Source organism: Equus przewalskii, chromosome 29 (genome assembly GCF_037783145.1).
Source record: "Equus przewalskii isolate Varuska chromosome 29, EquPr2, whole genome shotgun sequence".
Classification (NCBI taxonomy): Eukaryota; Metazoa; Chordata; class Mammalia; order Perissodactyla; family Equidae; genus Equus; species Equus przewalskii.
Window position 1 is genome coordinate 16173212 of NC_091859.1, and position 27368 is coordinate 16200579.

Below are 27368 nucleotides of genomic sequence, written 5' to 3' on the forward strand. Positions count from 1 at the left end.
GACATTTTTCTAGTTTCTATGCCAAGCCATGATCATGAGTAATTGCATAGTACCTGGCACATAGTAAGAGCTTCCTAATTATTGCAAATTGTTGAATGAATTATTTCAGGACTCTGGGGACAGGCCAAAACCTCTTGAGGCTTGAGCTCTTATTAGAGAGACCTGGTGTTCTAAATACATTTAGACTCCCTGCCCTTTTGTACCCTCCAGGCACACTGGGGACCAGATGAGTCAAGGTGGTTCCTACTTGAGACTGAGCTGGAAGCCTGTAGGCTACTCCATCCAAAGCTTCTGTTCTTCCTCCCTGATCAATTCTATCTGATCAGTCTTTTTTGGTCCTTAAACATCTACCTGCTGTGACCAAGCATTCTTCTGCCCCAGAGCATTGGTCTCGCTGGTCCCTCAGTCTGGACCATCTCCCCTTTGAACAGCTTACTGCCTGCCTCCACTGAAGCCTCTGCTTAACGTCACCTCTTCAGAGAAGCCTATTATCATCACTGGACCTCAAACTGTACTGTCTCTTCCACTTTCTCTTTATACCACCCACTACTGCCTGCCGTTATGTTATATTTATTTGTTTGATTGGTGCTAAGGCCTGAGGTGTATCCCCCTAAAATTTGTATGTTGAAACCCTAACCCCAGTGTGCTGCATTTAGATTGAGGAAGTAATTAAAGTTAAATGAGGTCTTAAGAGTGGAGCCCTGCTCCGATAGGATCAGTGTCCTTATAAGAAGAGACACGAGAGAGCTTTCTTTCTCTCTGCCATGTGAGGACACGAGAGAGCTTGCTTTCTCTCTGTCTGCCATGTGAGGACAATGAGAAAGTGGCCATGTGCAAGCCAGAAAGAGCCCTCACTAGAAACCAAATTGATCAACACCTTGATCTTGGACTTCTAAACTTCAGAACCGTGAGAAATTTCTGTTGTTGAAGCCCCCTAGTCTACAGTATTTTCTTATAGCAGCATGAGCTGGCTGAGACAATTGGTTACCTTCTGCCTCTTCCACTAAAACAGTCTCTTTAATGCAGAGAATTTCTTTTGTTCTTTCTCTATCCCAGTGTACAAATCTAGAACAAAGCCTCGCCCATAACAGGCAACTTATTAAATGTTGATGAATGAATCAGCTCTCCCAGATCTGGTCAAGATACCACTTAATTAAATAATTATATGGATTACCCCCATGTGGAAGGATCTATGCTTAGCCTGAGTAAAAGTGAAGAACACGTGACCCCTGGCCCACAAAAAGCCTGCCATCTGGCTGTTCTGGGTTAGGTTGCTCTGTTAGGTTGATAGCAATTCACTTCCCAAGATTCCAAATTCTGTTTCCTGCCAGGCTCCTGAGAGAAGGGACGGAGCTTGGGGTAATAGCAAGACTCGTTTTAGCAGAAGTTCCAGGGTGTTTTCCACGAGTATCGTCTCTGGGCAAACAGAGCAGATTTTCAAAGTAAATTTAGCCTCTCATTTGAGATGAACAGTCTGTATTTTTGTCTTATAAATTGTACCCAGCTATCCTTTATTCAACCTCTGCCCTTGAAGAGTGGGAGAAATGGTGTCGCTCACCAAATCACTTACAGGAGGGAGTCCATTATAAAGACACTTACAGGAAAAAGTTTGGAGAAAAAGCCTTGTCCACCCTGTCTGGAGACTCCCAATTCAGGCCTTTATATCCTTGATTAAACTCTGACTTTGAAAAATTCTCCAAGTACACACGCACACACACACACACACACACACACAGCGCAGTTAATATATTCAGACTGAAACCAGCTAACACAGTGGCACATTGTGTAGAGGTTGATCTTCATTGTGACTTAACTCCATGGACTACGTGGACATGAGAGCCAAAACTAGCTATTTGTGTGGGCAAAGGTAATGATATTATGGACACACAAGGCCATTAAAGAACAAAAATAAGAAGATAAGCAGTAAGAAAAGCGTTCAGAGTCTCACAGCTCAGTCCCCTGTGAGGAGGTAAAAGGGTTTTATTTCTGTCTCCAGCGTGGGCTCAGGCAAATCCGAGTCTTGCTCTTTGTGGTGGGCTTATGAGCAGGGTAAATGGAAAAAGGGAAATTCCTGGCAAGCCCTGGCTTGGAGATGGTACAAAAAAACCTCAGTAAGTATAGTGTATTTCCTTCTTTCCTGAATCCATACTAACTTGCCCAGTAAAACTTTCTTTAGTCCTTTACTGATTCCAAAACTTATTTTAATTCTTGCCTTTCACTTCTTATTTCCTTTCCCACAGATGGTACTGGGTAAAATAAAAGCCTGTAAAAGCAAAGCCTAAAAGACTTTCTTTTCTTTTTTTGGCTTTAAAATGTTTCACATGACTACATGACAGTCTCACCTCATCCACCCACACTAACATTTTTCCTCTTCCTAGCATTAATAGGTCTAAACATTCAGTTAGGCAGGAAATTTAGAATAAGGAACTTCATCCACCGTTCTCTTGCCTCTTGGAAGAGTTTTTCAAAACATTGAAGAGTTTTGATTCTAGATACAGTGGAGAAAGTACATTCATTCTACCGTGTCCCTCCCACTGAATGCAGCTATAAAACCTGGACAGAGTACATGGGGTATCTGAGGACTCTGAAAGTACATAGTAGCAGGCAGATTGGAGAAGATGAACAAAATGGTGAGTTTATCACTTTTCCCCCTCTGCTATCTGTTGAAATAAGCTCAAGACTGCCTGAAACCCAGAGTGGGCACTGAGGCACAGACAGAGAGCACTCCAGGAGAGGTCCTCTAATTCTAGCTTAAAGATTGGGAAAGGGAACTCCTAACACCCAGAGAAAATGGAGGAAACCATTATTTTAGTTATTTTTTTCTTTTCTCCATTCTCTCAGTTACTTTAGTCTCCAAGAAATACTGCAGTGGTGGCAGTAACAGGAGCATGCAGAAGGCAAAACTCTGAGAAAGAGCAATACTCCTCCCCAGTTGGAGGAGCAGTGGTCCCAAGGGGACGAGGCAAACCCCTGTGGCTTTGTCTGTCTTTGTGTTCACTCATCGCTTGGCCTCAGATGTGTGTCAGTTGAAGGACGTGCACAACAGAGTAAGATTACCCAAACCCCAGCTTTCTGGCAGAAGTAAGGTGAGCCCCAGGAAACCAGACTATACCAAGGAGATCACTGAGAGAAAGGAGTTCAGGATCGCAACTCCTTAAAGTTGTTTATGAACTCCTGGGCTTACCCCTGATTTTCTCATGCATGAATCTGACCCTAAGCTACATGGACATTGAGAACTGAACTACTGCCCAAATCCTTGGGTGGAAACTAGGTGGCACATACCGGGGACAGATCTGAATAGGACTGCAAAGGCTTAAAACACTGGAGACATTGAAATCATAACCTACAGACAGCTGGTTGGAGCTTGCAACTTGGACCCAACTGTGTCAATTGTCTGCTAAAACTAAAATATCAATATTTTTGTAGGATTTACCCAGAATCTAATAACATGGTACTCAAAATGTCTAGTATACAATCCGAAAGTATGTAGCCTATAAGGAACCAGGAAGATCATGACTCATTTGGGAAAAGTCATTCAAGAGATGCCAACACTAAGATGACATAGATGGGGGAATTATCAAAGAATTGCTAGCAGAACTATTGCAACAATGCACCACCAAATAAAGAAGTAAACTCATACATGGAAGAGCAGAATGTCTCAGCCAAGGAATAGAATATGTAAAGCAGAAAAACCTGAAAATATTATAACTGAAAAATATAACAACTTAAAAATAAAATCTCATTGGATAGGCTCAATAGCAAAAAAGTGAACTTGAAGATAGATCAATAGAAATTATCCAATTTTGAATAACAAAGAAAAAAAGGTTAAAAAAAGAAAGACCAGAAATTCAGGGGCCTGTAGAACAATACTAAAAAGTCTAACATTTGTATCATCAGCATCTCAAAAAGAGAAGAAAAAGGTGTGGTGCAAAAAAAATATTAGAAGAAATAACAGCTGAAAACATCCCAAATATGGCAAAAAGAAATAAACTTACAGATTTGAGAAAGTCAGCAAACCCCTAAAAAGATAAATCCCAAGAGATCCATTCCCAGACACCTTATAATCTAATTGTGAAAAAATAAAGACAAAGAAAAAATACTGAAAGAAACCAGAGAAAAACAATACATTACTTATAGAGAAACAATGATCTGAATGACTATAGATTCCTCACCATAAATCATGGAAAAGAAAATGGAGCAACACTTTTAAAGTGCTGAAGGAAAAGAACTGTCAACCCGGAATTCTAAAGCCAGTGAAAATATTCTTTAGGAATTAAGGGGAGAGGACATTCTCAGAGGAGGAAAAACTAAGAGAATTCACTGACTGCAGGCCTGTTCTAAAAGAACAGCTAAAAGGAGTTCTTCAAACAGAAGTGAAAGGATACTTGAAGGAAATTTGTAACATCATTAACGAAGGAAGAGCAAGAGACATGGTAAATAATCTTGGAAAACATACTCTCCTTCTTTTATTGAATATTTTAAAATATGCTTGATGGTTGAAATCAAAAAGTATGACATTGATGGAGTTTAAACATACATAACTCTAATACATAAGACAACTACAACACAAAGTAGAGAGAGAAAAGAGATCTATATGGTGGAAAGCTGTCAAGTAGTAAAATATTGATTCCTCGTAAAATTTGAAAAGTTAAGTATGTGCATTGAAATGTATGAGATTCAGCAAAAGCAGCGCTCAGAGGGAAATTTATAGCACTAAAGATTGATATTAGAAAAGAAGAAAGGTTTCAAACCAACAATCTAAATTCCCAATTTATGAAACTAGAGAAAAGAAGAGCAAAATAAACCCAAAGCAATCAAAAGGAAGAACATATTAAAAATAAGAGCACATGTCAATAAAATTGAAAACAGAAGAGCAATAGAAAAGTCAATGAAACCAAAATCTGGTTCTTTAAAAAGACTGTTCACACACACACCTCTAGCAAGACTAAAAGAAGACACGAGTTACCATTATCAAGTATGAAAAGGAATTTCACTACACACGCTCCGGACATTAAAAGCATAATAAGGGAATACTGTGAGCAACTCTACATATATAAATTAGGCAACTTATAAAAGTGGGCCAATTCACAGAAAGAAAACAGAAACTACCAAAACTTAGCTAAGAAAAACTACATATCCTGAATAGTTCTATAGCTATGAAAGAACTTAATTCCTAGTGGAAAACCTTCCAAAAAGGAAATTTCCAGGTGCAGATGATTTCACTGGTGAATTCCACCAAACATTTAAAGAAGAAATAAGACCAATTATACAAAATCTCTTCTAGATAAAGAGCAGAAAGTAACACTGCCTAACTGATTTTATGAAGTCAGCATGACCCTGATGCAAAAACCAAAGAAAGTGCAAGAAAACGAAACTAGAGACCAACATTCCTCAAGAAAATAGATGCAAAAATTCTCAACAAAATCAAATCCAACAATGTATGAAAACAATAATATACTATACCGAGTGGCATTTATTCTGTGAATGAAAGACTGGTTCGCTGTTGAACATCAGTCAATGCACTCCACCATATTAACAGTCTAAAGAGTAGAAAAACACACGACACCAAAAGCATGATCCACAAAAGAAGAAATCAATAAATTGGACTTCATGAAATTAAAAACTTTTGCTCTGCAAAAGACATTGGGAGCATGAAAAGACAGGCTACAACTGGGTTAAAATACTTGCAAATCATACTTCCAATAAGGGACTTTTGTCCAAAATATAGAAAGAATATCAACAATAAGAAAACAATCCAATTTTAAAATGGACAAAAGGCTTGAATAGAAACTTTACCAAAGAGCATATGTGAATGGCAAATAAGCCCATGAAAAGATGTTCAATAACATTAGCCCTTAAGAAAATGCAAATTAAAACTGTAATCACACATCTATTAGAATGGCTAAAACAAAAATTACTGAAATACAGAGTGGTGGCTACAATGCAGAGCAACTGGAACCCTCATACTTTGCTAGTGAGAATGCAAAATGGTACAAGCACTCTGGAAAAAAGTTTGGAAGTTTTGAATAAAGCTAAACATATTTACACCCACCTTATCCAGCCATTCCCACTGCTAGATATTTACCACGGAGAAATAAATATGTTTACAAAATAACTATGTCCATAATTATTTATATAGTGACTCTAATCACAATCATCAACAATTGGAAACAACCCAAATGTCCTTCAGTTGGTGAATAGATTAACTATGGTACATCTAAATAATGGAATCCTATTCAACAATATAATGAAACCAACTACTGAATCATGCAATAATTTGGAAGACTCTCAAACGCATTAAGCTGAGTGAAAAGAGCCAGTCTCAAAGGGTTACGTACTAGATGATTCCATTTGTATGAAATTCTGTAAAGGACAAAATCATAGTGATGGACAACAAATGAATGATTACTGATCTTTTAGGGTTTAGGGGTTGTGGCGAGGGTGTGATGTCAGAGCAATAACATGAGGGAGTTTTAGGGAGTGATAGAATGTTCTGGATCTTGATCCTAGCAGTGGCTACATGAATTTGTACACGTGTTAAAACGTACATACATAAAAGGTCAATTTTACTGCATGTTATTTAAAAAAATAAGACTAGAAAAAGCACAAAAGATTGCACAGATACGTAAAACAGGCAGAAAATCATCGTTTTACTCAATTTTCCTTTTCCATTTCTCTGGGGTAGAAAACAGTTTAAGCAATGTATTTTCGGGTTCAATGCTCTACATGTTTGCTCATTCCCAACTTCCATCAAAGCGTCCATGCAACTTAAGTCACCAAGTGCAGATCTGGAACAGATAGCTGGGGGAGAGGACAGCCTATCAGAAAGTTAATGACTTGGCCTGATGCCATCGTCTAAAGAAACAAGGAGGACATTCAAACCTTAATGGAAGTATTCAGTCCATGAGACAAGGAGACACACTAAGCTTTAATCAGCTTTTCCTGCATAGGTTCCAAGAGTTTGCTGGGTCAGCCAATGACCAACTTCAAGTTCTGAGGCTCACAAGAAAGAGAAATCATTACTTTTCTTTGTTTCTCAAAAAAACTATACACAACAAAATTGTGCCACCAGGCCCAAAGTAAGACTACAGTATGTTGATTTTTTTTTAGGCGGAAGCTCCCAGAGAACTTATCTGCCTTATGCACAGTTCTTCCCAATATCCAGCACGTATAGATGTGCACGTAGCATTATTGAGTTGAATTGAACATTAGAAAGTGGCTTTAACTTGCTAGGATGGCTTTAGGATCCCCAGTTCCAGACTAGATTAGCAGTAAAAATAAGAGGAAGATACCAGGTAGAAAAAACACAGTCCTGGTGAAATGCTTTTCTTGATTAGAACATCACTTTTCAGATCAGAAAAGGGAGGCATTATCTAGAATCCCACTAATGTAAGTCAGGAGAATTGGCCTTGACTCGAGCCTGGGTTCTGGCTCTCGAGCACACACAGAGCAACCGGCCACAGGGATAGCATAGGCAGGTGGAGATGGCACCTCCCCACCCGGCAGCCCCCTGCCGTGTGGAGTAGAAGGCAGTACCTTAGGAAAACATCAAAGGTGATCTGGAACTTGCTCCAGCTTGCTTGGTTAGTCTTCAGGTTACCTCAGGAAAAGCAGGGACTGTGGTAGGAGTATGCCTGCATCACTTCTGGAAACAGTCAGCTCAGGAACAGAGGCCACGCTAGCCTAGACCAGCACTGTCTCAGCCTCTCCACTGCGCTCATCTATTTGCTTCATTTTCCTCTCTCTGCCTACAGTGTCTCTGCTTATGCATTTGCTCTTTATGTACATCTTCTCTTTTTTAGCTGAGGAAGATTCACCCTGAGCTAACATCTGTTGCCAATCTTCCTCTTTTTTTTGCTTGAGGAAGATTAACCCTGAGCTAACATCCATGCCAGTCTTCCTCTATTTTGTATGTGGGTCACTGCCACAGCATGGCTGACGAGTGGTGTAGGTCCGTACCTGGGATCTGAACCCTCAAACCTGGGCCATCAAAGCAGAACATGCTGAACCCAACCACTATGCCACTGAGCCAGCTCCTACATTTGCTCTTGTTCTCACTACTAACAGGAAGATCTCTTAGAATTTTCTAGTTCCAGTGGGTTACAGAATTTTACTGGGCCATAGTAATATGTCCCAGCCTAGCCAGTGATGGGCTACCCTTGGGTCATGAATGCCTGTACCTGGAATCACAAGGTACAAATGTGGCCACAAAAAGTCGGGGGCTGGGTGTGGGGCAGCTCCCTTCACAGGGAGCGTGAGGGGCAGTGGCTGACATTTAAGGACCGAGGTTCCTCTGGAATTTGGGGCTGGGGCTGATAGTTGTTGGCTGACACTCATACTCATTTATACTGCCAACAGGTGAAGTGGTGAGAAGGGTAGTGGCTTTCTTTAGGCTAGAAGGACAAATTTACACAAAGAGACTGTAGCCCACAGTTCTTGTTGCTGGCTGGGCGCCCTTGGGTCCCACACAGAGATGGAATGCTTCCCTCCCGGCATTGGAGGTGCCCTGTGTTGCATGTGGCTTTTGGGGACCTAGTCTATATGTTGGCTAAGAACACGAGTGTAGGATGTCTTGGGTTCCAATCCCAGCCAAGCCACTTGCTTTGTGATTTTGAATAAATAACCTCACCTTCTGAACTCCAGTCTTCTTAGTTATAAAATGGGAATAATTCTCAAACAAAATTCAGATTATGTTACTCTACTACCTAAAATCCTGCATGGCTTCCCATTGCTCAGAATCACATCCCAAGTCCTTACAATGGCTGACAATGCCCAGAACAATGTCTGCACCCTCCTCATTTCCAGGGCCTTCTCCCCTGTCTTGCTCTCCCGCAGCCACACTGGCCTCCTGGCTCTTCCTAGTATACTCTAGGCCTGCTTCTAACCTTGCACCAGCTCTACCTTCTGCCCAGAAAAATCTTTACCCGAGTGCTTCAAGAGTCACTTCATCATCAGCTTCCAGTCTGTGCTGAAACACTCCTATCTCAGTGAAGTTTTCCCTGACGACTCTTTAAAATTGTAATCACTCCTCCTCTTCCGGCATTCTAGATTCCCCTTGCCATGCTCTACTTTTCCATAGCACATATCCCTTTCTAACACAGCACATAATTAATTATTGATCTTGCTTATTTTCTCTCTCCCACGGCAGAATATAAACCCTGGAGAACAGGAATCTTGTCTGTTTTCTTCATTGATCTGTCTCCAGTCCCCAGTACAGAGCAGGCACAGGGTAGATGTGCAAGAAATACTTTTGAATGAATGAGTTTGTGTATGTCAGCTGCCTTCTGGCTTCATTTCCTTCCACTGCAACCTCAGTTTCTGATGATTAACCTGAATCACCCCCTCACTGTTCATTCATTCATTTATTTGTCTGTTCAACAATTATTTATGTGTCTATTCTGTACCAGACATTGGAGACAGAGCAGTGAACAAAACTAAGTCGTTCCCTCTTCACTTGCCAGGAAGGCAGGCAGTACCTACAGAAACAAATAAAAATATACTATAATGTTTGGTGCTGTATGACACCAGAATATGCCACCCCAAAATATGCCTGTAAGAGACCAGAATATGTCCCCAAATCTACCTCTTTGCCATAAGAATTATTTTGAGCTTATTATTTTGAGAAACAGCAGACACAGGAGAAGCTAGGAAAACACAGCAGAAGTTGCCCTTTAGTCAGGGAAACTCACATTTATAAAGGAAATCTCCATTTGTCCTGGTGTCTCCCTCTCTGCCCTCCGAAGAGAAGATGACTCTAAATCACAAGAGACTGTCATCAGTGGAGAGGACCTGACTTAAATCTGCATAACAAACCTTACTCTCCTTTACCTTGCTTTTCCTGGCCACTTTCCCGTGGCTTGCCTCCCCAACACCCTCCTCCCTTGTTTTAGCTGAAGATGGTGTTTAAGCCCAAATTCTAAACCACCTCTTTGAGTTACTCTTCCTGAGTTCCTCCCATGTATATATGAGATATACATGTTCATAAACTTCTGTTTGTTTTTCTCTTTTCAATCTGTTTTTTGTTAGAGCAGCCACAGCCAAGGACCTAGATGGGTCGAAGGAAAGATTTTTCTCTCCTACGGTGCCAAAACGTGCTAATGAAAATATCAAGCAGGGTGAGATAGAGTACTACTCTAGGTAGGATGGCCAGGGAGGTGTCCCTGTAGCAATGACATTTAAGGAAGAGTCTGAATGAAGTGAAGAAGTGAGCCATGTGGCTATGGGGAGAAGGTGTTCCTGGCAAGAGAACAGTAGTAAAAACAAGGGCCCAGCGGCAGTGGCATGATTGGCATGTTGCTGCACTCACCCAGCCAAACATCAGGTGGTACAACCTGCTATTTCCACACCTGTACCTGATCAGCCCAACTCTGTTGGAAGAACTTATGCCAACAGGCAGACTGTAGTACTGCAGATCTATTATTGCAACTCTTAGATGGGTTTGAAGCTGGCTGGGTACCTGAGGATTACTGTAAATATTCAATAAGATTACCTTTCTACCTTGTCCCCAACACAGGCATAGACGAAAAGAAGTTAATCTTGTCAATTTGCTGTTTTCTTGTTTAACCTGAGGGATGACTCAAGGGTCACAAGGATTTATGAACTTGTTTTACAGAAGAAAAAGAATGCCTTCTGGGGCTGGCCCGGTGGCTAAGTGGTTAAGTTTGCACCTGCTGCTTTGACAGCCTGGGGTTTGCTGGTTCAGATCCTGGGTGTGGACCTATGCACCGCTTGTCAGGCCATGCTGTGGCAGGTGTTCTACATATAAAATAGAGGAAGATGGGCACGGATGTTAGCTCAGGGCCAGTCTTCCTCAGCAAAAAGAGGAAGATTGATGGCAAACGTTAGCTCAGGGCTAATCTTCCTCTAAAAAAAAATAATTAATTTTGAAAGAGAATGCCTTCAAGGAAGTAATGATCACCAGATAACCAGCCCCCAGCTGCCATGGCTGCCCAGAAGTCAGATCACCCAAGGGCTTATCTGGAGTGAAAGAAACATGGATTACCCCTTTGTTTCTCCAAAACTCCTCCTGCTCTATTAAACCCCCTGCTTTCTTCTCTTGTTAAGGTGGATTTGAGAGAAACCTATCCTCCCTCATTCTCATTTTGGCCAATTTGAATAAACCTTTCTCCATCTCCAAGCAGGATGTCTCAGTGATTGGCTTGCTGCATGTCAAGCACGTGAACTTGAGATTAAGAGGTTCAGTATCAGTTCTTAGCTTCCATTGTTCTTAGCTCCTTCTCCCACTCACCTCCTCCCATTCACACTCCACTGAACCAAATATAATAACAATAGCCATAACCAACCTTTATTCACACTTTCCATGGCCCTGGTAACATGCTAAGATTTAAAAAAATTTTTTTTATACATTCATCTCATTTAATCCTCACCTCAAACATATAGGTTGGGTACTGTTTTTTATAGATGAGAAATCTGAAGCTTAGAGAGGTTAAGGACCCCACTAGTAACTGGTTGAGCTAAGAGTCAGTCCAGAAGCAGGCTGTACTAATCCAAATTCCAATCCCATCCTTACTGGCAAACTACCTCACTTCATCTCCTACTTCATTTGCTCAGAAAACCAAAAGCATGGAGGTGGTCAAGCACGAAAGGTCTCAGATTACTGATATAGTTACCAGCTAAATTTCATCAAATCTAAGAGACTCTTGATTATAAGAAGCACCATTACTTCATACAACACTAAGAAAAAATGCTGCAGTTAAATTATAAAACAATGTTAAGACAATTCCTATATAAGAGATATTTCAAGAAATAAACTGTCTTCAAAAATGAATGATTTTTAAGTATAATATCCACACCCATCAAAACCTCTTTCCTTCTTGTGTCAAAGGATGAGGGGTCCCTCCTCCAAACTAAAGCCTTCTTCCCATGTTCTTTATTCTTTTTCCTCCTTGACCTTTTTCCATTGATTTTTCATTTCTCTCCAGTGTTTGCAACTTTACCTCCTTCAGACTAAAAGCATCTTCAGGTCTCTTTCAGCCTGAAAATCATCTGCTTGACCTATGCTATGTCATCCTCTAGCTATTATTCCATTTTTCTCTTTCTCTTCTGATTTCTTCTTCTTTCTTGTCTTGTATTTATGTTGAGACCTTGAAGGGCTATTATAGAGACATCAGATATTTGTGTTCTAATTATAAAGCCTAATATTTGTTTGCGACATCTTTGTTGTGGGCGTATGTTATGATTGTTCTCTGCCCAGGAAAACTTTCATTGGGGAACCACTCTTCCCCCACACCATCCACAAAAATACTGTTCAGTGTATTTTTCAGGTTCAGGAGGACTGACTCTCTAATTCCTTCCCCCAGGAGTGGGCACATGATCCAGGCCTGCCTGGAATACAATATCAAGGTTGCCACTGGCCTCAGGTTGAAACAAGGATGGACACATCACCTAAGCCAGGTCAGTCTGAATTCTGCCCTGAACTTTTCTCTTGAAGTTCTCGTGAAAGATGTACTCTGTCTGCCAAGACTGTTTGTGTACCATTAGGGGCCATTTTGTCCACCATGTGGAAATAGCATATCTAAGGGATGAAGAAAGATATGGGTCCCTGATGTCATTACTTGATCTCCTAGACCCAAAGATGCTGAAAACCAGATTACCCCTAGACTTTCAGATACATAAGCTAATAAATTCTTTTTGTTCATGCTGTTTGATTTGTCCTTCTGTCACTTGCAATCAAGAGTGCTAATACAGTGTTGTGTTCTCTTATGTGATGGCCAGTCAAGTGCAGCCACAGGAGGAGGCACAGGAGAGGCATAAGAAAAGAGTTTATTAAACTCACAGGTGTAGGGAGGGGGTCACAGCTTGCCACACAGGGTCATAGGGGAAGCGCCAGGTTTGGGTCAGGTGAAAGAAGACAGGAGCAAAGGGAAAGTTGAGACTAGAGCTTTTATGGAATTTGCATGGGAAAGGCAAGGCAAGGCAGGGTAAACAGTCTAGGAGTGCCTAGAATATTTGAATAATTTCAGTGGGTCTCAGCTATAGGCGTGGTCTCTAGTTGCCTGGCACCTGGCCCTGAGATGATTAAGGCAAAACAGTATTTTCTGCTGGGGTGTAAAGCCTGATAGAGGGGGAAAAGGAGGTTGGGCTCTGGATTGGTTAGTTTGCATACCAAATACATGCTCCCAGCTGAGTTCTTTGTTGTTTTTAAGAAGTGGCTATCTTCAGGAGGGGCAATCATTGCCCAGCCAGAAAGATTTGTTTTTTTAAGATGTCAAAATATCATAATATAAAGAAAATAAAAAATATATACAATACACACAGCGTTACAGTTTTCAAAGAGCTTTGACATGCATTCTTTTACTTGATCCTGTGGTTAGGGCAGGCAGGGTATGTGTTTGTCTTGTTCATGACTAGGTTTCTGGGACTCAGCACATGTTAGGTTTATGACAGGTGCTCAAAAATATTTGTTGAATGAAGTGAGCAGTGTGTGTGTTATTACTTACCCCACTTTAGAAAACAGGATTCTAAGTTCGGAAAGCTAGTTAGGTTGTGGACTTGGATCAGAGTGGACTAGTTAAGAGGCTATAGTGAAAGCCTAAACTGGGAGGGGGCAGTGTAAACAGGATGGATTTGGATTATGATACACATGTCAAATCCATTTCAGCCTTTTTTCTGGAGTTCTACAGGAGCTTTTAACTCTCTCTCCCATCAACTTTTTTTTTTTAAAGATTTTATTTTTCCTTTTTCTCCCAAAGCCCCCCGGTACATAGTTGTATATTTTTAGTGTGGGTCCTTCTAGCTGTGGCACGTGGGATGCCTCCTCAGCATGGCCCGGTGAGCATTGCCTTGTCTGAGCCCAGGATCCGAACCGGCGAAACCCTGGGCCACTGGAGTGGAGTGCACAAACTCAACCACTCAGCCACGGGTCCAGCCCCTCTCCCATCAACTTTTGCTCCTCTACAATCCATTATTCACTCAACAGCCAGAGTGATCTTGCTAAGGTGTCAGATCAGATCCTATTACTCTTCTGCTTTAAATCCATCAAGGATTTCCCTTTACTTTCAGGAATAAAACCCCAAATCCTCAACATATCACACAGGTTTTTTGACCCAGCTGGCCCCTGCCTATCCCTTACCTGCATTTCCTCCTCTCCTTCTCTCTGCTCCAGCCACAATAGCTTCTGTCCATCCTAGAAAAATACAGTTCTCTTCCCAACTCAAAGGCTTTGCCTAGAACACTCTCCTTCCTCCGCTCTTTGTCTAGTTAATTCCTCCTCAATACTAAGTTCTCAGTTTCAACATCATCTCCTCCAGAACCTTCCCTGAGTTCTTCACCACTCTCATTCTAGATCAGACCCCTTGCTATCCACTCTTGTCCCTGTGTTGTTGTAACAGAAAGCAATAGGTTTCCTCCTTGGTAAGCGTGGGACCAATAAGCACACCAGGGACACGCAAGAGTGAAATAAGGTTTATTACTTGCAGCAAGTAAGGAGGACTCTGGGAGGACTCCTGAATTCCAACAAGGGTTTGAGGCGTGCTCGTCTTGTTAAATCAAGGTACGGTTTATGAATATTCAGTTAAAAGGAAGGCGGGAATTTGGGGGTTATTGTCTAACAGCTGTGTTCTTTCAAGGTGCACGAGTAGCATGTCCACATGCTATTACATACGTTGCATGTTCAAAGGAAGGGGGAGGGAACACATCTGGGAGGAGATTTTAGCATTATAATGAGATCATAACGAGCAGGTTCACTCTCAGTCACCCAGAAGGGGAGCCGGGTGGCTCAGGTTGGTTTAAACCGGTTCCTCAACAGTAGTCTCAGCTGAAAAACAACTTAAAAGAGTGTTAGTTGTTGTGACAGGAAGCAGCAACTTCCCTCTGCAGACACCAGTGCCCAGCCTAGCAGAAATCTCAGCCTAGCTACTAACATTTTGGCTTCAGAGCCCCTGTCAGTTTGTAATGACTATTGACTATAGACTCTCTGAGACACCATCAACATAAGCTGTTGATCCAACAAAACTTAGAAATGTCTCAGAAGTCAGCAACTGATATTTATAAAGTTTTGAGGTCTGGACTCAAGTGGTTTTAAGGGGATCTGATTGAGATGGAGCAAAATTCTTCATATAATGATTTAGAATTGGTGAATTAAGCGTGAGGTGAGAGTCTTTCAGCAAATCGTTCTTTCCTTCTTTTTTTTTTGTGAGGAAGATTGGCCCCGAGCTGACATCTGTTGCCAGTCTTCCTCTATTTTGTATGTGGGACGCCACACAGTATGGCTTGATGAGCAGTGTGTAGGTCCACACCTGGGATCCCAACTCCTGAACCCCAGGCTGCAGAAGTGGAGCAAAGGAACTTAAGCACTACACCCCGGGGCTGGCCCTATAAGCAAATCTTGCTAAGTAAACAGTTGTTTGATGAGTGAGCAGTTTGCCAGTTAAGCCATCTATTGTCCTGAGAAATTGACCAAAAGCTGAAGTTGAGATAAATTGATTTTTAGGAAGTTCCTAAAGCGAACAATAAAAGTGTTTACTGGTATATGGCTTTAGGCCCCTGGGCAAGAATTACTGGAACAAATAAGCAAATCATGTTCCTGTAGGTGCCTTAGTTCTTAGTCTCCACTTCAGGTGTGTTGATGCAAGCAGTCTCAGTTCTGATGATGTGCCTGTGTTTATGTCACTCCTTCTGCATTAGCACCCGTGGCAGTCCCAACTTGACATTTGATTGATGTCCGTCTCTGCCAGTAGACTGTATACTCTCTGAGGGAGAGTCTGTTTTGCTCCCCATTTTATCCCCGGTACTGGTCACAGCACCGGGAACATGAAAGGTACTCAACTAAAATTTGCCGAATGAATGAGACCTTGGACAATAGCCTGGATGGGACGATGGGGGAAGAAATCAGAGATTACTTTGTCTTCAGTCCTATGTTCGAGTCATTCTAGTCATGCCAAGATGGGAGCTGGGGGAGCACATTTTGAAGGCAAAGGTGAGAAGCTCCACTTTGGGAAACTGAGTTTCATTTCCAACAGGAAATATACATCAGGAATTCAGAGGAAAGACAAAATCTAGGGCGATATATGCAAATTTTATGAATTTTGTTTCTTTGGAATGACTTAAAATCAAAGTAATGTCGAGCTGTTGGATGACTATCACTGCTATAAATCTGACTTTATCAGAGAAAAATCCTTCTCAAAATCCATTTAGTTTGAAAGTCCCCCTCAGTCAGGCAAGGGCAAGACTAATTAAAATGTACTAGGTTGTAAAGATAATATTAAATGCAGGCAAAGCATCTTCTGTGTGCCAGGCTCTTTTCTAAGTGTTTTACCTCCATTAACTCATTACACCTCACAATAACTCTATGAGGTAAGTGCTATAATCATCTCCATCTACAGATAAGAGACATGCAGAATTGAGCCAAAGCTGCTTGCGACTACATGAAGTAGGACTGGCTAGGTGACTTAACTTTCTATTCTGGGAAGTTCTTGCCCAAGAAGATAAAGTTGCAAAATATTTGTTTCAAGAACCTCCTGAAAATTCACTTATTTGGAGAATAGATGGCTCAACTGGGAAAACGAGATTGCTTCTCAAAAGGTTATTGACTCATCAAGAGTCACTTCAAAACCCATGCCTTGCTGAATTCACCAATCGTAAACCATTACATCACAAATTTGGCCGCAGTCACAAGCAGGTCCCCACACTAACAGTCTCCCCTTAAACCAGACTGCCTAAACCTTCTAAATATCCATCCTTGAAGTCCCCTCTGAGACACACTGAGATGATGTCAAGATGGTGCTCTCCCTTATTGCAATAAGCAATAAACTTGGCTTTATTTAGCAATAGGTTATTTTGGTTCTCTTAACAGAACCAAGAAATTAAAGCCTTGTGCCCAGTTCTTTGCTGATGTGTTCACTAATTTCACATGGAGAAGGAAGTTAAGGCCAGGATTTACTATCCAAATGGACACCCACCTCACTTGGGTGAAGAAAGTTGTTTTACGAAAATTAAGGGCAGAATTCTTTGTATCTGTTACAGAACTCAGCATAGCATTATACTGAATTAAAATGAACCTAGACTAAAAGACAGAAGCAAGATAGTTAAGTGAGTATAGCCAAAAACATAATCAAAACTAGCCAGGTGACAATGAAGGTTAGATTGGGGAAGGTCCCACCTACTGTCAACCTCAGAGGTTAAAAATACTGGCTTTGGATTCATAAATGGGTTTAAGTTCTGGCTTTATCATTTTCCGATGATTTGACTTTGGGCCATTAATTTCCCCAAACCTCAGTAGCTCACCTAATAATGTTAGTACCTACAAGATAGAGTTAATGTGAGGACTAAATGGGATAGTGTATGCCAAGAGTTTGTCATGGTGTAATTGGTGGTATTTATTGTTATTATTGTAATTCACTGCAGGATTTTAGGGCTTGGGAAGAAGGAAGATAAGATCAGTGGTATACTTGAAGGGGACTGGAGAATTCAGAGAAGAAAAAGTCGTATAAGCTGGGAATTCGGGATTGGATTTTTCTGTGGTAGTCTGGTGTTTTTCCAGGAAGATTGGTTACCAAGGCGCAAAGGGTAGTTTCCCAACTAAACTCTCTCCACTTGATATTAGAGCACACTTTACCTCCCAAGAGGGCTGCCTGGGCAGAGTTTAGGACTGTAGGAGAAGCTTGATCTTAGAAGTTTTAGAATTTAGAACCCTGAGACAGAGATGGGATCTGTCAACGAGAAACACCTAAGCGTTTTGTGGGGATATGTAGGAGGTGAGTACTGTGGTTTTCTAGATGTTATCACTGGTGATGAAAAAGAACATGAGCTCACCGAGCCCAAGGTTGTTCTCTTTCAGACTTACTTATTCACCAACCAAGCAAGTCCTGTACAGAAGTATGGAGAGGAGGTGTTAAGCGAGCCCAGTGCTTACTGCATGCCACACCAGCTTTATGTCTGGACTCCAAAGATGAATAATCATGGAGAGGGAGGTCATTTTTCCCATTATTTGTGGAACTATAAAGCTAATGTTTATTTTGTATTTACCATGTGCCTCTAGGGGCTGCTGCTTTGCATGCCTTACCTTATTTAGTCCTTCTCACAAACCCTCTCAGGTATTACGATCCCCATCATTGAATTCCTACTTGATTTACGTGTGTTTTCTTATCAAGTACTCACAACTTTGGAAAGAGCCCTGGGGTCAAGAAAAGGAGAGATGTGGTGTAGTGTTGGATGGAACGTGGAAGCACAGAAAAGTTGAGAGAATCAACAATGCCAAGTTCAAAGTCGAAGTGACAGGATGGAAGGATGGGAGGTTGAATAAGGAGAAGAGCAAACGACCTCTTTTTCAACAGCGTGGCCTAGCTAGTAACTACACATTCAGGGAAGTGTCTTTAAAGATGAAAACAGAATCTTGAGGGTGATCTTGAGATTATGGGGTTGGAAAGGGTGAACTATTTTCTGATTCTAATGTCTCACTTGGAAAATTGAGTGGTTTTCTAGACTCCAAATGAATTCTTGGAATAAGATTAGAAGTTGTAAAACAGAATATTGTATATATGTGTTCACACTCTTCTGCAATTTTATTTTGTGTGACATGATTTTTAAGTTAACGCTATCTCAAGATGCAAATTATATGGGTTTTAATAATTTTAATTTCATCTCATCTCTTCCTAAGACATAGGTGGGTGATTCATTTTTGTGCTAGTTCATGCCAACCCTTTGTCAGAAACAGTCAAAATATAAATAAAACTTCTTCAAAAGTAACCCAACGGCAACAATGGAAGTGTGCCAGTGTTGTGAGGTAAATGCCAATCCTTTCACAAATGTTCTAACTTGTTGAACTGTGTATTTCCAAGCTTAAAGGGTCCATTAAGGAGCCAGCCCAGTCACGTAGTGGTTAAATTCATGTGCTCTGCTTTGGTGGCCTGGGGTTTGTGGGTTTGGATCCCAAGTATGGACCTATGCATCACTCAACAAGACATGCTGTGGTGGCATCCTACATACAAAAAAAAAAAAGGATCCATTAAGTAATCTTAAAAGAAGGGAAGCCTCCTTAGAAAGAATGATATTTGCCAAAGTCTTCATACCTCCTCCAACAACAACTTAGCAAACGTTCCTGAGTGTCTTCTATGGGCAACAGTCTGTGCAAGTCTCCATAGGGATACAGGGATGAATGAACATGAACCTGGACAAAAATTGCAACACAAAGTAGGAAATGAATTAGCAGCAAGCTGCACAAAATTTAAAGAAATCAGAGAGAGAGATTGTCAGATGGACAGGCTTAGGACATAGGTGGGATTTAAATTTGGTCTTGGATGGGTAAGTGGGGTGAGGTAGAGTGGCACAAGGAGTGTGGGTTTAGAGTAAGTACAGTGGTGAATAGCTTATTTTGATTAAAAAGGGAATTATGGCTTTTGAGGCCCGATAATAAGTGCAATGCTATGAACTTGCTGATTTGTTTTCTAAAGAAAGCCATTAAAAATTGAGTCGAGGAGTGATTTCCTTTGCTGTTACTGAATAACATGAAAAGTACTAGTGTCAGATATATCCCTCTGCCTTCCAGATACACCCTCCACCTTTCTCTTCCTGCTTTCATCCCTGGAAGGCAGACCTGTAGAAGCTACAACATCAAGGGTTTTCCTTACCTTCTGGTTTGACCAATGGGGTAACTTGCAAGAGATCCAAAGGAGGGAGGTGGGGATGTGAGGGGACTTATTTTCCAGGCTCCCTTCTTCGGGATAATCTTGGGCTGCTGCAGCCCTCACAAGAGTTTCACAACTCCTCTTGGCCTTTGGGTTCTGAAAAACACTGCTTCTCCTCTTCTGGTTGGGTCTAGGGGTGGGAACAGCCTGGCTTGGGTACTACTTTATTCTTATTCTTTACGCCCTGTCGTGCCTTTGTAAGGAGTCCTTTTATTAAACTTTCCTCAAGTTATCCTAAGGTGAGTGTACTCTGTTCCTTGCTGAGACCTCTATCAGACCTGGGATAGAGACACACTGGGCACCTGCTCACCTCCAACCCAGGAGAGGCACCAGAGTCTATGTTTATACTATGGGGTCCCACACTCCAGGCCAAAGTTTATTGGAAGCATGTTTGGACACCTGACCCAAATTCGGCCAATCAGATAGTCTTTTTGGGAGTCTGCATTAAGAAATTTTTCATATGGACTAGAGAGGAGGTGCACTCAGGAGGTGTGGGGTGCCATTTTTGCCCACTAAGTGGACTGAGAAGCAGATGAAATTGGTCTGTAGGGACGCTTAGCGAAGTTGTCTGAGCTCTGAATGGTTTATCTGTCCTTTGTTCCAGTCCCTCCTGAAGGCCAGGTAAATTCTTGTCCTCAGGTTCTGTGAGATAACTCTACTTTCTTACAATAAACACCACACACACATAACCACATAGTGTTTTTTTGGTCAGTTTAAGCACATTAGAGTTATTTTCTGTTACTTGCAGCCAAAGAGACTTAACTAATAGAAGACCCAAGACACACAGTCCCAGTTACCACTTATGGAGTAGTTAGTGTGTGCCAGACTTCACATGACTTATCTTGTTTAATCCTATCAACTACCCTGAGAGGTAGTTTTCTTGAGACTCAGATCTTTCCTGGCTTAAAACTTCCTTCAAATAACTCCCTCTAAGTGTCCCTCAATTTTTTCTGGATGCCCCCCTGCAAGGATTCCTTATTAAAAGGATTCTGATAGCCAATTTCTGATAGGGGAGCTTCCCCATGCCACCAACAAGCATTTCTTGGACATCATCTGGGTGTCCTACAATTCAATTCAATTCAATTCTGACACTATCTACCTAGGGACAGCATCAGTTTCCACAGATAAAGGGCTCAGTCCCACAGGATGGTGCTCCACTTCAGATGCCAATCACAAGCCCAGGTTGTTACCTGTACTTCTGACTGACTGGCTATAAAGAAGACGTCTTGACAACCCCCTCCTTGGGTTGATTAATTTTCTAGGATGGCTCACAGAACTCAGGACATCTATTTACTCACTAGATTATCAATTTATTACAAAGGACATTAAAGGATACAAATCAACAGCCAGATGAAGAAATACGTAGGACAAGGCATGGGGAAAGGGTACAGAGCTTCCATGCCCTCTCCAGGTGTGCCACTCTCCCTGAATCTTCAGATGTTCACCAAGCCGGAAGCTCTCTGAATCCCATCCTTTCGGGTTTTTATGGAGGCTTCATTACATACACATGATTGATTAAATCATTGGACATTGATGATTGAACTCAATCTCCAGGCCCTCTCTGAACCTCCCTGAGGTGGGGGGATGGGACTGAAAGTTCCAACCCTCTAGTCATGGTTGGTTTCCCTGGCAACTAGCCCCCATCCTAGTGGCTTTCCCAAAGTCACCTCAATAACATAAACTCAGATGTGGTTGAAGGGGGTTTGTTATGAATAACAAGACACCAATTTCACCTTTATAGCTCTGAAGCAATTTCAGGAACTGAGGACAAAAGACCAAATATTATGACAAAAGATGCTCCCATTACTCACTGAGGAAACTCCAAGGATTTTGGGAGCTGTAAGCCAGGAACAGTGAACAAAGACTAAATATATATGAGAAATATATTTTGGTCATGTTTATGACCAAATTATATCTTTTTTATTAATCACAATATCACCCTGATGGTTTCTTATAAACCAATCTGTTGGCCTTGGTCACCACACAGTCTGTTCTGTTCTTTTTCTTGATTCACAGATGTTACCACACACATGAAAGTGACAGTATCTACATCTAAGATCCTGCCTGCAGATGCTACCAAATGTCTGGGCCTCAGGGTGCTCAGACATCTCTGAATTTGACGAAGAGAAGGGGAGAATGTCTCCTCTCCCTCTGTGTCAGTTCAGCCTTGTGGCAGTCTTTCATGTGGCCAGAGGCTCCTAAAGTCTTCTGAGGAGATCTCAGATCTATGAGCTAAGGGCAGAGCTTCCCCACTGTGCACCATGGCACAGCAGCGTACCACAAAGGTTACGGGGATATCGATTCCCCTGTCCCTACTGGCAGCCTTAGGGGAGGACCGGGTGGCTACAGCCCTAGCACTGTCCTCTGATGTTGAGCAATCTTAGTTCATCAACCCTCTAATGAACCTCATCTGTGGCTACAGATACTATTGTTTTCTGTCAATATCGTGTCATGAATCTAGCCCTCTACACAAATCACCACCCTATGCCAACCCCAAAGGAATAAATATCCAATCTTGACGAGAGCAACAATTGACATTGTGCTGTTACTTGCATGCTTGCCTTTCCTGTTTTCTGGTTTCTCTTCTTTGTTAGAAAACAAACTTGCATGCAAATGAGGAGGCAGATTTTGGTGTGTGTGTATGTGTGTACTATTAGGAAATAAGAAAGATATTGTCTGTACTCTCATTAGCCAGCCCCAAATTCCCTATTATATATACCATTCCCCTCTGATCAAGGAGGAGACAGTCTTGCAGAGTTCAGTCACCTACCTGAGGTCACACACTATGTGGCAGGGTGGAGATTCCAATCCAAGCCTGTCTGGCTCCAGAGACACATGCCTGATTCCACATTGCCACATCCCTTCTTCCCAGTGTTCCACTGACTAAGATAAGACCTTCGAATCTCCATTTAGAGAACAAGTTCTGGAGTAGCCATGGAGGTGCACCTCTCAGGACTCCCTTCGAGGGAACTGTCACAAGTAATGCAGTCAGGTGACAGCCCTCAGCTGTAGCAACTTTGGGGTTTGGTGCTGTGGGAGATCAGAATTTGCCACCCTAAAAAAAATCTCCTTGGCTTGATTATTCTTAAAAACAAAAGACTCAGAAAGAAACTTTGAGGTTTCACCTAACTGCCTAAAAGAATTTAACATAGAATGCCTGTCCCAGGAAGGAGCTAGTACCATAGATAACTCTAGGTATGATCGATTAGGAGGAACCTTGCTGAGTCCATTTTTATCAAGGTTCTCTCTCCAGTTGCATTGTCTACAACTGGCCCAACAAACATTTGTTTATCAAACATTTGCTTTTCCATCTCCATGTAAATTGCCTTCCTCTCCTTTGAAGTCCCAAACTACTACCTCTAACATCCTCCTTTGTCTTCAACTAAAGATGCTATTTAAGGTGGTGGCTTCAGCCATTTTGGTAAGAACTCAGATTTCCTGTGTTTCTCCCATGTATACGTTATTAAACTTTGATTTTCTCCTGTTATTCTGTCTTGTGTCAATTTAATCCTTAGACCAGCCAGAAGCACCTAGAGGGTAGAGGAAGAGCTCTCCCTCTCCTACAGTGCAATGTTTGAGGAAAGGACATGTTCTCTTCAGGAAGCTCCAGCCTGGAGACTGGCGTGGCTACCAGGGCCTAGCCACCTCTGCTCAACCTTGGACTCCTCTACAGGAAGTTTATGAGCTGGAATTCCCCACTGGGCTGCCCAGGATGGTCTGAGAGCTGCACTGTAGTCTGAGGCTCTTCCTACTCAATCCTCCATCCTTCCTCCTCTCATGGGTGTCAGACCTGCATTGTGGTCTAAAGACTCACCCTGCCTAGTCCTGTTCCCTCACCCCTCTATCATTATCCCCTATAGATCTCCTGTACTCTTAACTCTGTCTTAGTGTCTATGCCCTGACGTAAGCTCCCTGAAGGAAGGGCCATGCCACATAATTCTGTTTCTCCTCCACAGCACCTAGTACAATACTTTGCACAGAATGAGTTTCTTGGCTTTTTTTTTTTTTGGATTAATAAGAAGTTTTGCATGGTGGCAAATGAGCAGTTTCAATGTCTTCTTATACCAGTTCTGGGGAAGCTCTGAGCCCAAAGGCCCAGAATGACACAGGTCAAGGCTTTAGAAGATCAGTCACCCACATTTTGTTTAAATGAGGATTCCTGGATCCCAAGCTCAAAGATTCTGACTCAGGTCCATGGGGCAGGGCCAGGACACACCATTTTTAGTGAGCACTCCCAATGGATCCTGAGCCAGCAGTCCTCAGACTGTAATTGAGAAACACAACTTTTGAGAATGACTATACACACAGCTCCAACGTTTTCCCATTTCCCCACCACTACCACCTTCAGTGGCATGGGTGTCCCTATGAATTTGGGAGGATCTTGGCATATTGCAGGATCAGGATTTTTCTGTTTCCTGGCTATGTTCCAATCTGCATTTAAAAATGAATAGGGCCCCAAGGGTAGAGTGTGAAGATTGCCTTGAACTTGGAAGAGACATAAATTGGCGGGATTGCCAGCTGACATCTGGATGTGGGCGGGGACTATGAAAGGTAAGCAGTTAGCCTTATTTCACAGTGTGGATGGCTGACACATGAGTCATTATGGATGGAGTGATTTAGTTTAGTCCAACACTGTCCCTTTGTTATCCAAGCAGGATGTCTTCTGTTCATCTCTAGCCTTCTTTCGAGGGTTGTCTCAAACATCACTTCCTGACTCCTCCAACTGCACATCTTCTTCCAAGATCTCATTGCCCCTAGTACTTCCTTCCATAGGAGTACATTATATTTAAATAGCTTACTTAATGTATCTTTTTCAACCATTAGCCCAAAAATTCTTTGGGAGTGAAGTCTATTTCTTTTCACCTCTTCATTCTAAGGCCTACCCCAGTACCTAGAATATGGTAGGAGCTCAATTGATGGGATGGATAGATGGATGGCTGGATGGATGGAAGACAGAAGGAAGGAATGATTGGAGGATAGAAGTAGGAATAAACTAAAGGTGATCAGGAATCTCCATTTCAGTGCTTCATTTCACTTTACCTCCTGCACCCATATCCAGTATCACGTTAACTTAAAAATAAATGATTTTGTCACAGAAATATATATATTCATCGTCTTTGTGGTTTCAATTGATTTAAATTTACTTTAAATGAATTGAAAATATTTATGAGAACATTTTTAAAAAGTAAAATTGAAGAAATTTTTCTAGTCAAGATGAAAATTTGGATTGGAAGAGGTAGTATGATGTAGTGGGCTTTGGGATCAATTAGTCTGAGGTTAAAACTCCACTTTGTTACTTACTGGTTATGTAGTTTCAGTATCCTCATGTGTAAAATTGGATCAATAATATTTATATTATAACAGTTATATAAACCCTAGCCAAGTGCTTGACACATGGTAAGGGCTCAACCAATATTAATTACCTTCTTCGTCTTAGCCCAAAACTTAATAGAATCCTTATACTCGGAGACCAAACTCATGTCATTATTTTTTTTTTAATTTCTAAATGCATACACAAAGATTAGATGCTCAGTAAGTACATGTTAGATGAATGAGAAAATTGTTTCATTGCTTCTGGCTTATCTCAACTTCTAATTTTAGTTCACTTCAGTGTTAGGAAGCAAATTTAAAAGCATAGCAATATGACTCAAAAAATTAAGATTTTTCTATCCAGAATTCTTGATTTAAATCTTCAGTGGTTGACTTTAGAGAAGAGTGCAAATGTTGGCATTATCTTCTTTATTAGCAATTTGTGAAGAACCAGGATCTCACACAGCTGCGTGCAGCTCAAAGATGTACCAAGCAAAGAATAAATTTCCTGCCCACACAAACTCAAGGCAAAAAATCACAAGCTGTCTTATATTATTCTGACAGCTCAAGCAAGGTTTCTTATTTTTCTCATAAAGAAACTTGACAAAATTACAAGAATTTTCCACTATGTAGAATTTTTACCTTGTGGGATTGTTAAAGCTGATGGTATATTTGTTCTAGGAAAGACTAAAGACTCAGAGTTACAGAAATTTACAGATCTCACTCTAGCAATTCAGCAAATAAAAATTCCTCTTTTAAGCCTCAAGGTGACTAGGGTATGAGCTGCACTGGGTCTGCTCACGCCCCTCTCCAAGATGCGTTCCAAAAGGTACAAGTACTTGGTACTCACAATTGCAGTGTACTCAAAATCGTGGCTCAGGACAAAGTGGGCCAGGCCGCCTTGACACCCTGCTGCAGCCTTATTTAAAATGGACTGCAGTGGGAAAAGGGCATTCGATAGAGGTTGTGCTGCTTACAGCTCCATTTACTGGAATCCATCACTGCAGAATACAGAGAGGGCTGCAGACATCTAATAGTCTCAGTAAAGCTCAGTTCTAAGCAAAGACCAAGGAAACTTGTCTATTGGGCATTCATCATGTAAGGAGCACTTAATGTTACTGTGTATTCATATATCTATTTTATTTATACCTTCTTTCCAAAGGGACTATAGAGCTGCTTGTAAGAAAACACATAGGATAAGTGTGGACACTATACAAAACGAAATAAATGTGAAGCCAGAAGGGTATATACATAGTGCACGTTCTCAGTTCAGTTGCTAGCAGTGGGCTGTAAACCCAGTTTGGAAATTCCCACCAGCCAACGAATGGTTCTCAGTGGTTCTATGTGGTTCTTAGTGGTTCTCTGTGGTTCTTAGTGTCCAAAAGGCGAAAGCAGGCTGTTGCTCTGAGACACAGAGCAATTCCTGGAATGAAACTCAAGAGAGATATTCCCCACCCCCATAAGCTAGTAAGGGTTGAGGAGTTTCAGTGAATTGCACAACAACCCAGATCTGCTTGAATCCTACCCTGCCATCCTGTCTTCGAGCTCATTCTTCAGGACCCTGTATACACAAAGAAAAGTGGCAGAATGGGAGAAAAATCACTACTCAATTAGCCGATGCTCAGCTACTCAAAATTTCCAAAACCAAGGTCTTCTGGTAAAAACCACCTTTGGCATGAAGTTGAGGCTGAAGCAGAATCAGGTCTCCCATCTCCTTCTGGAAATGTATATGTAGGTGTGCCTACAAAGGGGGGTCACATCCCTCAAGATTTCTGAGCCTTCTTGCCTCGCCTACTACATGGAATGGGAGAGAGAACAGGACATAGCTAACCCGGAAAGTTGGACGACGTTAACTGCATAACATCACTCCAACCTTAATGGCATAAAAAAATGTCTCTTACTACTATTCTCTATTCTAGTTCTGAGGGTAGACTTGGTTCGGGGAAGAGGTTCTCACTGAGTGCCTCACACAGGTGCAGTCAGAAGGTAGCTGGGCTGGAATCTCTCAGAGGCTTCCTCGCACACGTGTCTGGTGGGTGATGTTGGCCATTATTTGAAACTGCAGCTGGAACCGTCAGCTGGAACACCTACACCAGACTCCTCCATGTACATGGACTTTCTTACAGCGTGATATTTGGGATCCAAAAGCAAGTGTCCCTAAAGATTGATAGAGAGACAGATAGACAGACAAGGCAGAAGCTGGATCACCTTTTTATTTTCAAATAAACTTACTTTTGATATGATTTTAGATTTACAGAAAAGTTGCAAAGAAAACACAAAGAGTTTCCATACACTCCTCAGCCAGTTTCAGTTTCCCCTAATGTTACCATCTTTCCTTACTGTGGTTCCTTTGTCAAAATTAAGAAACTAGCATGGGTTCATAACTATCAATTAAACTCTAGACTTTATCAGGAT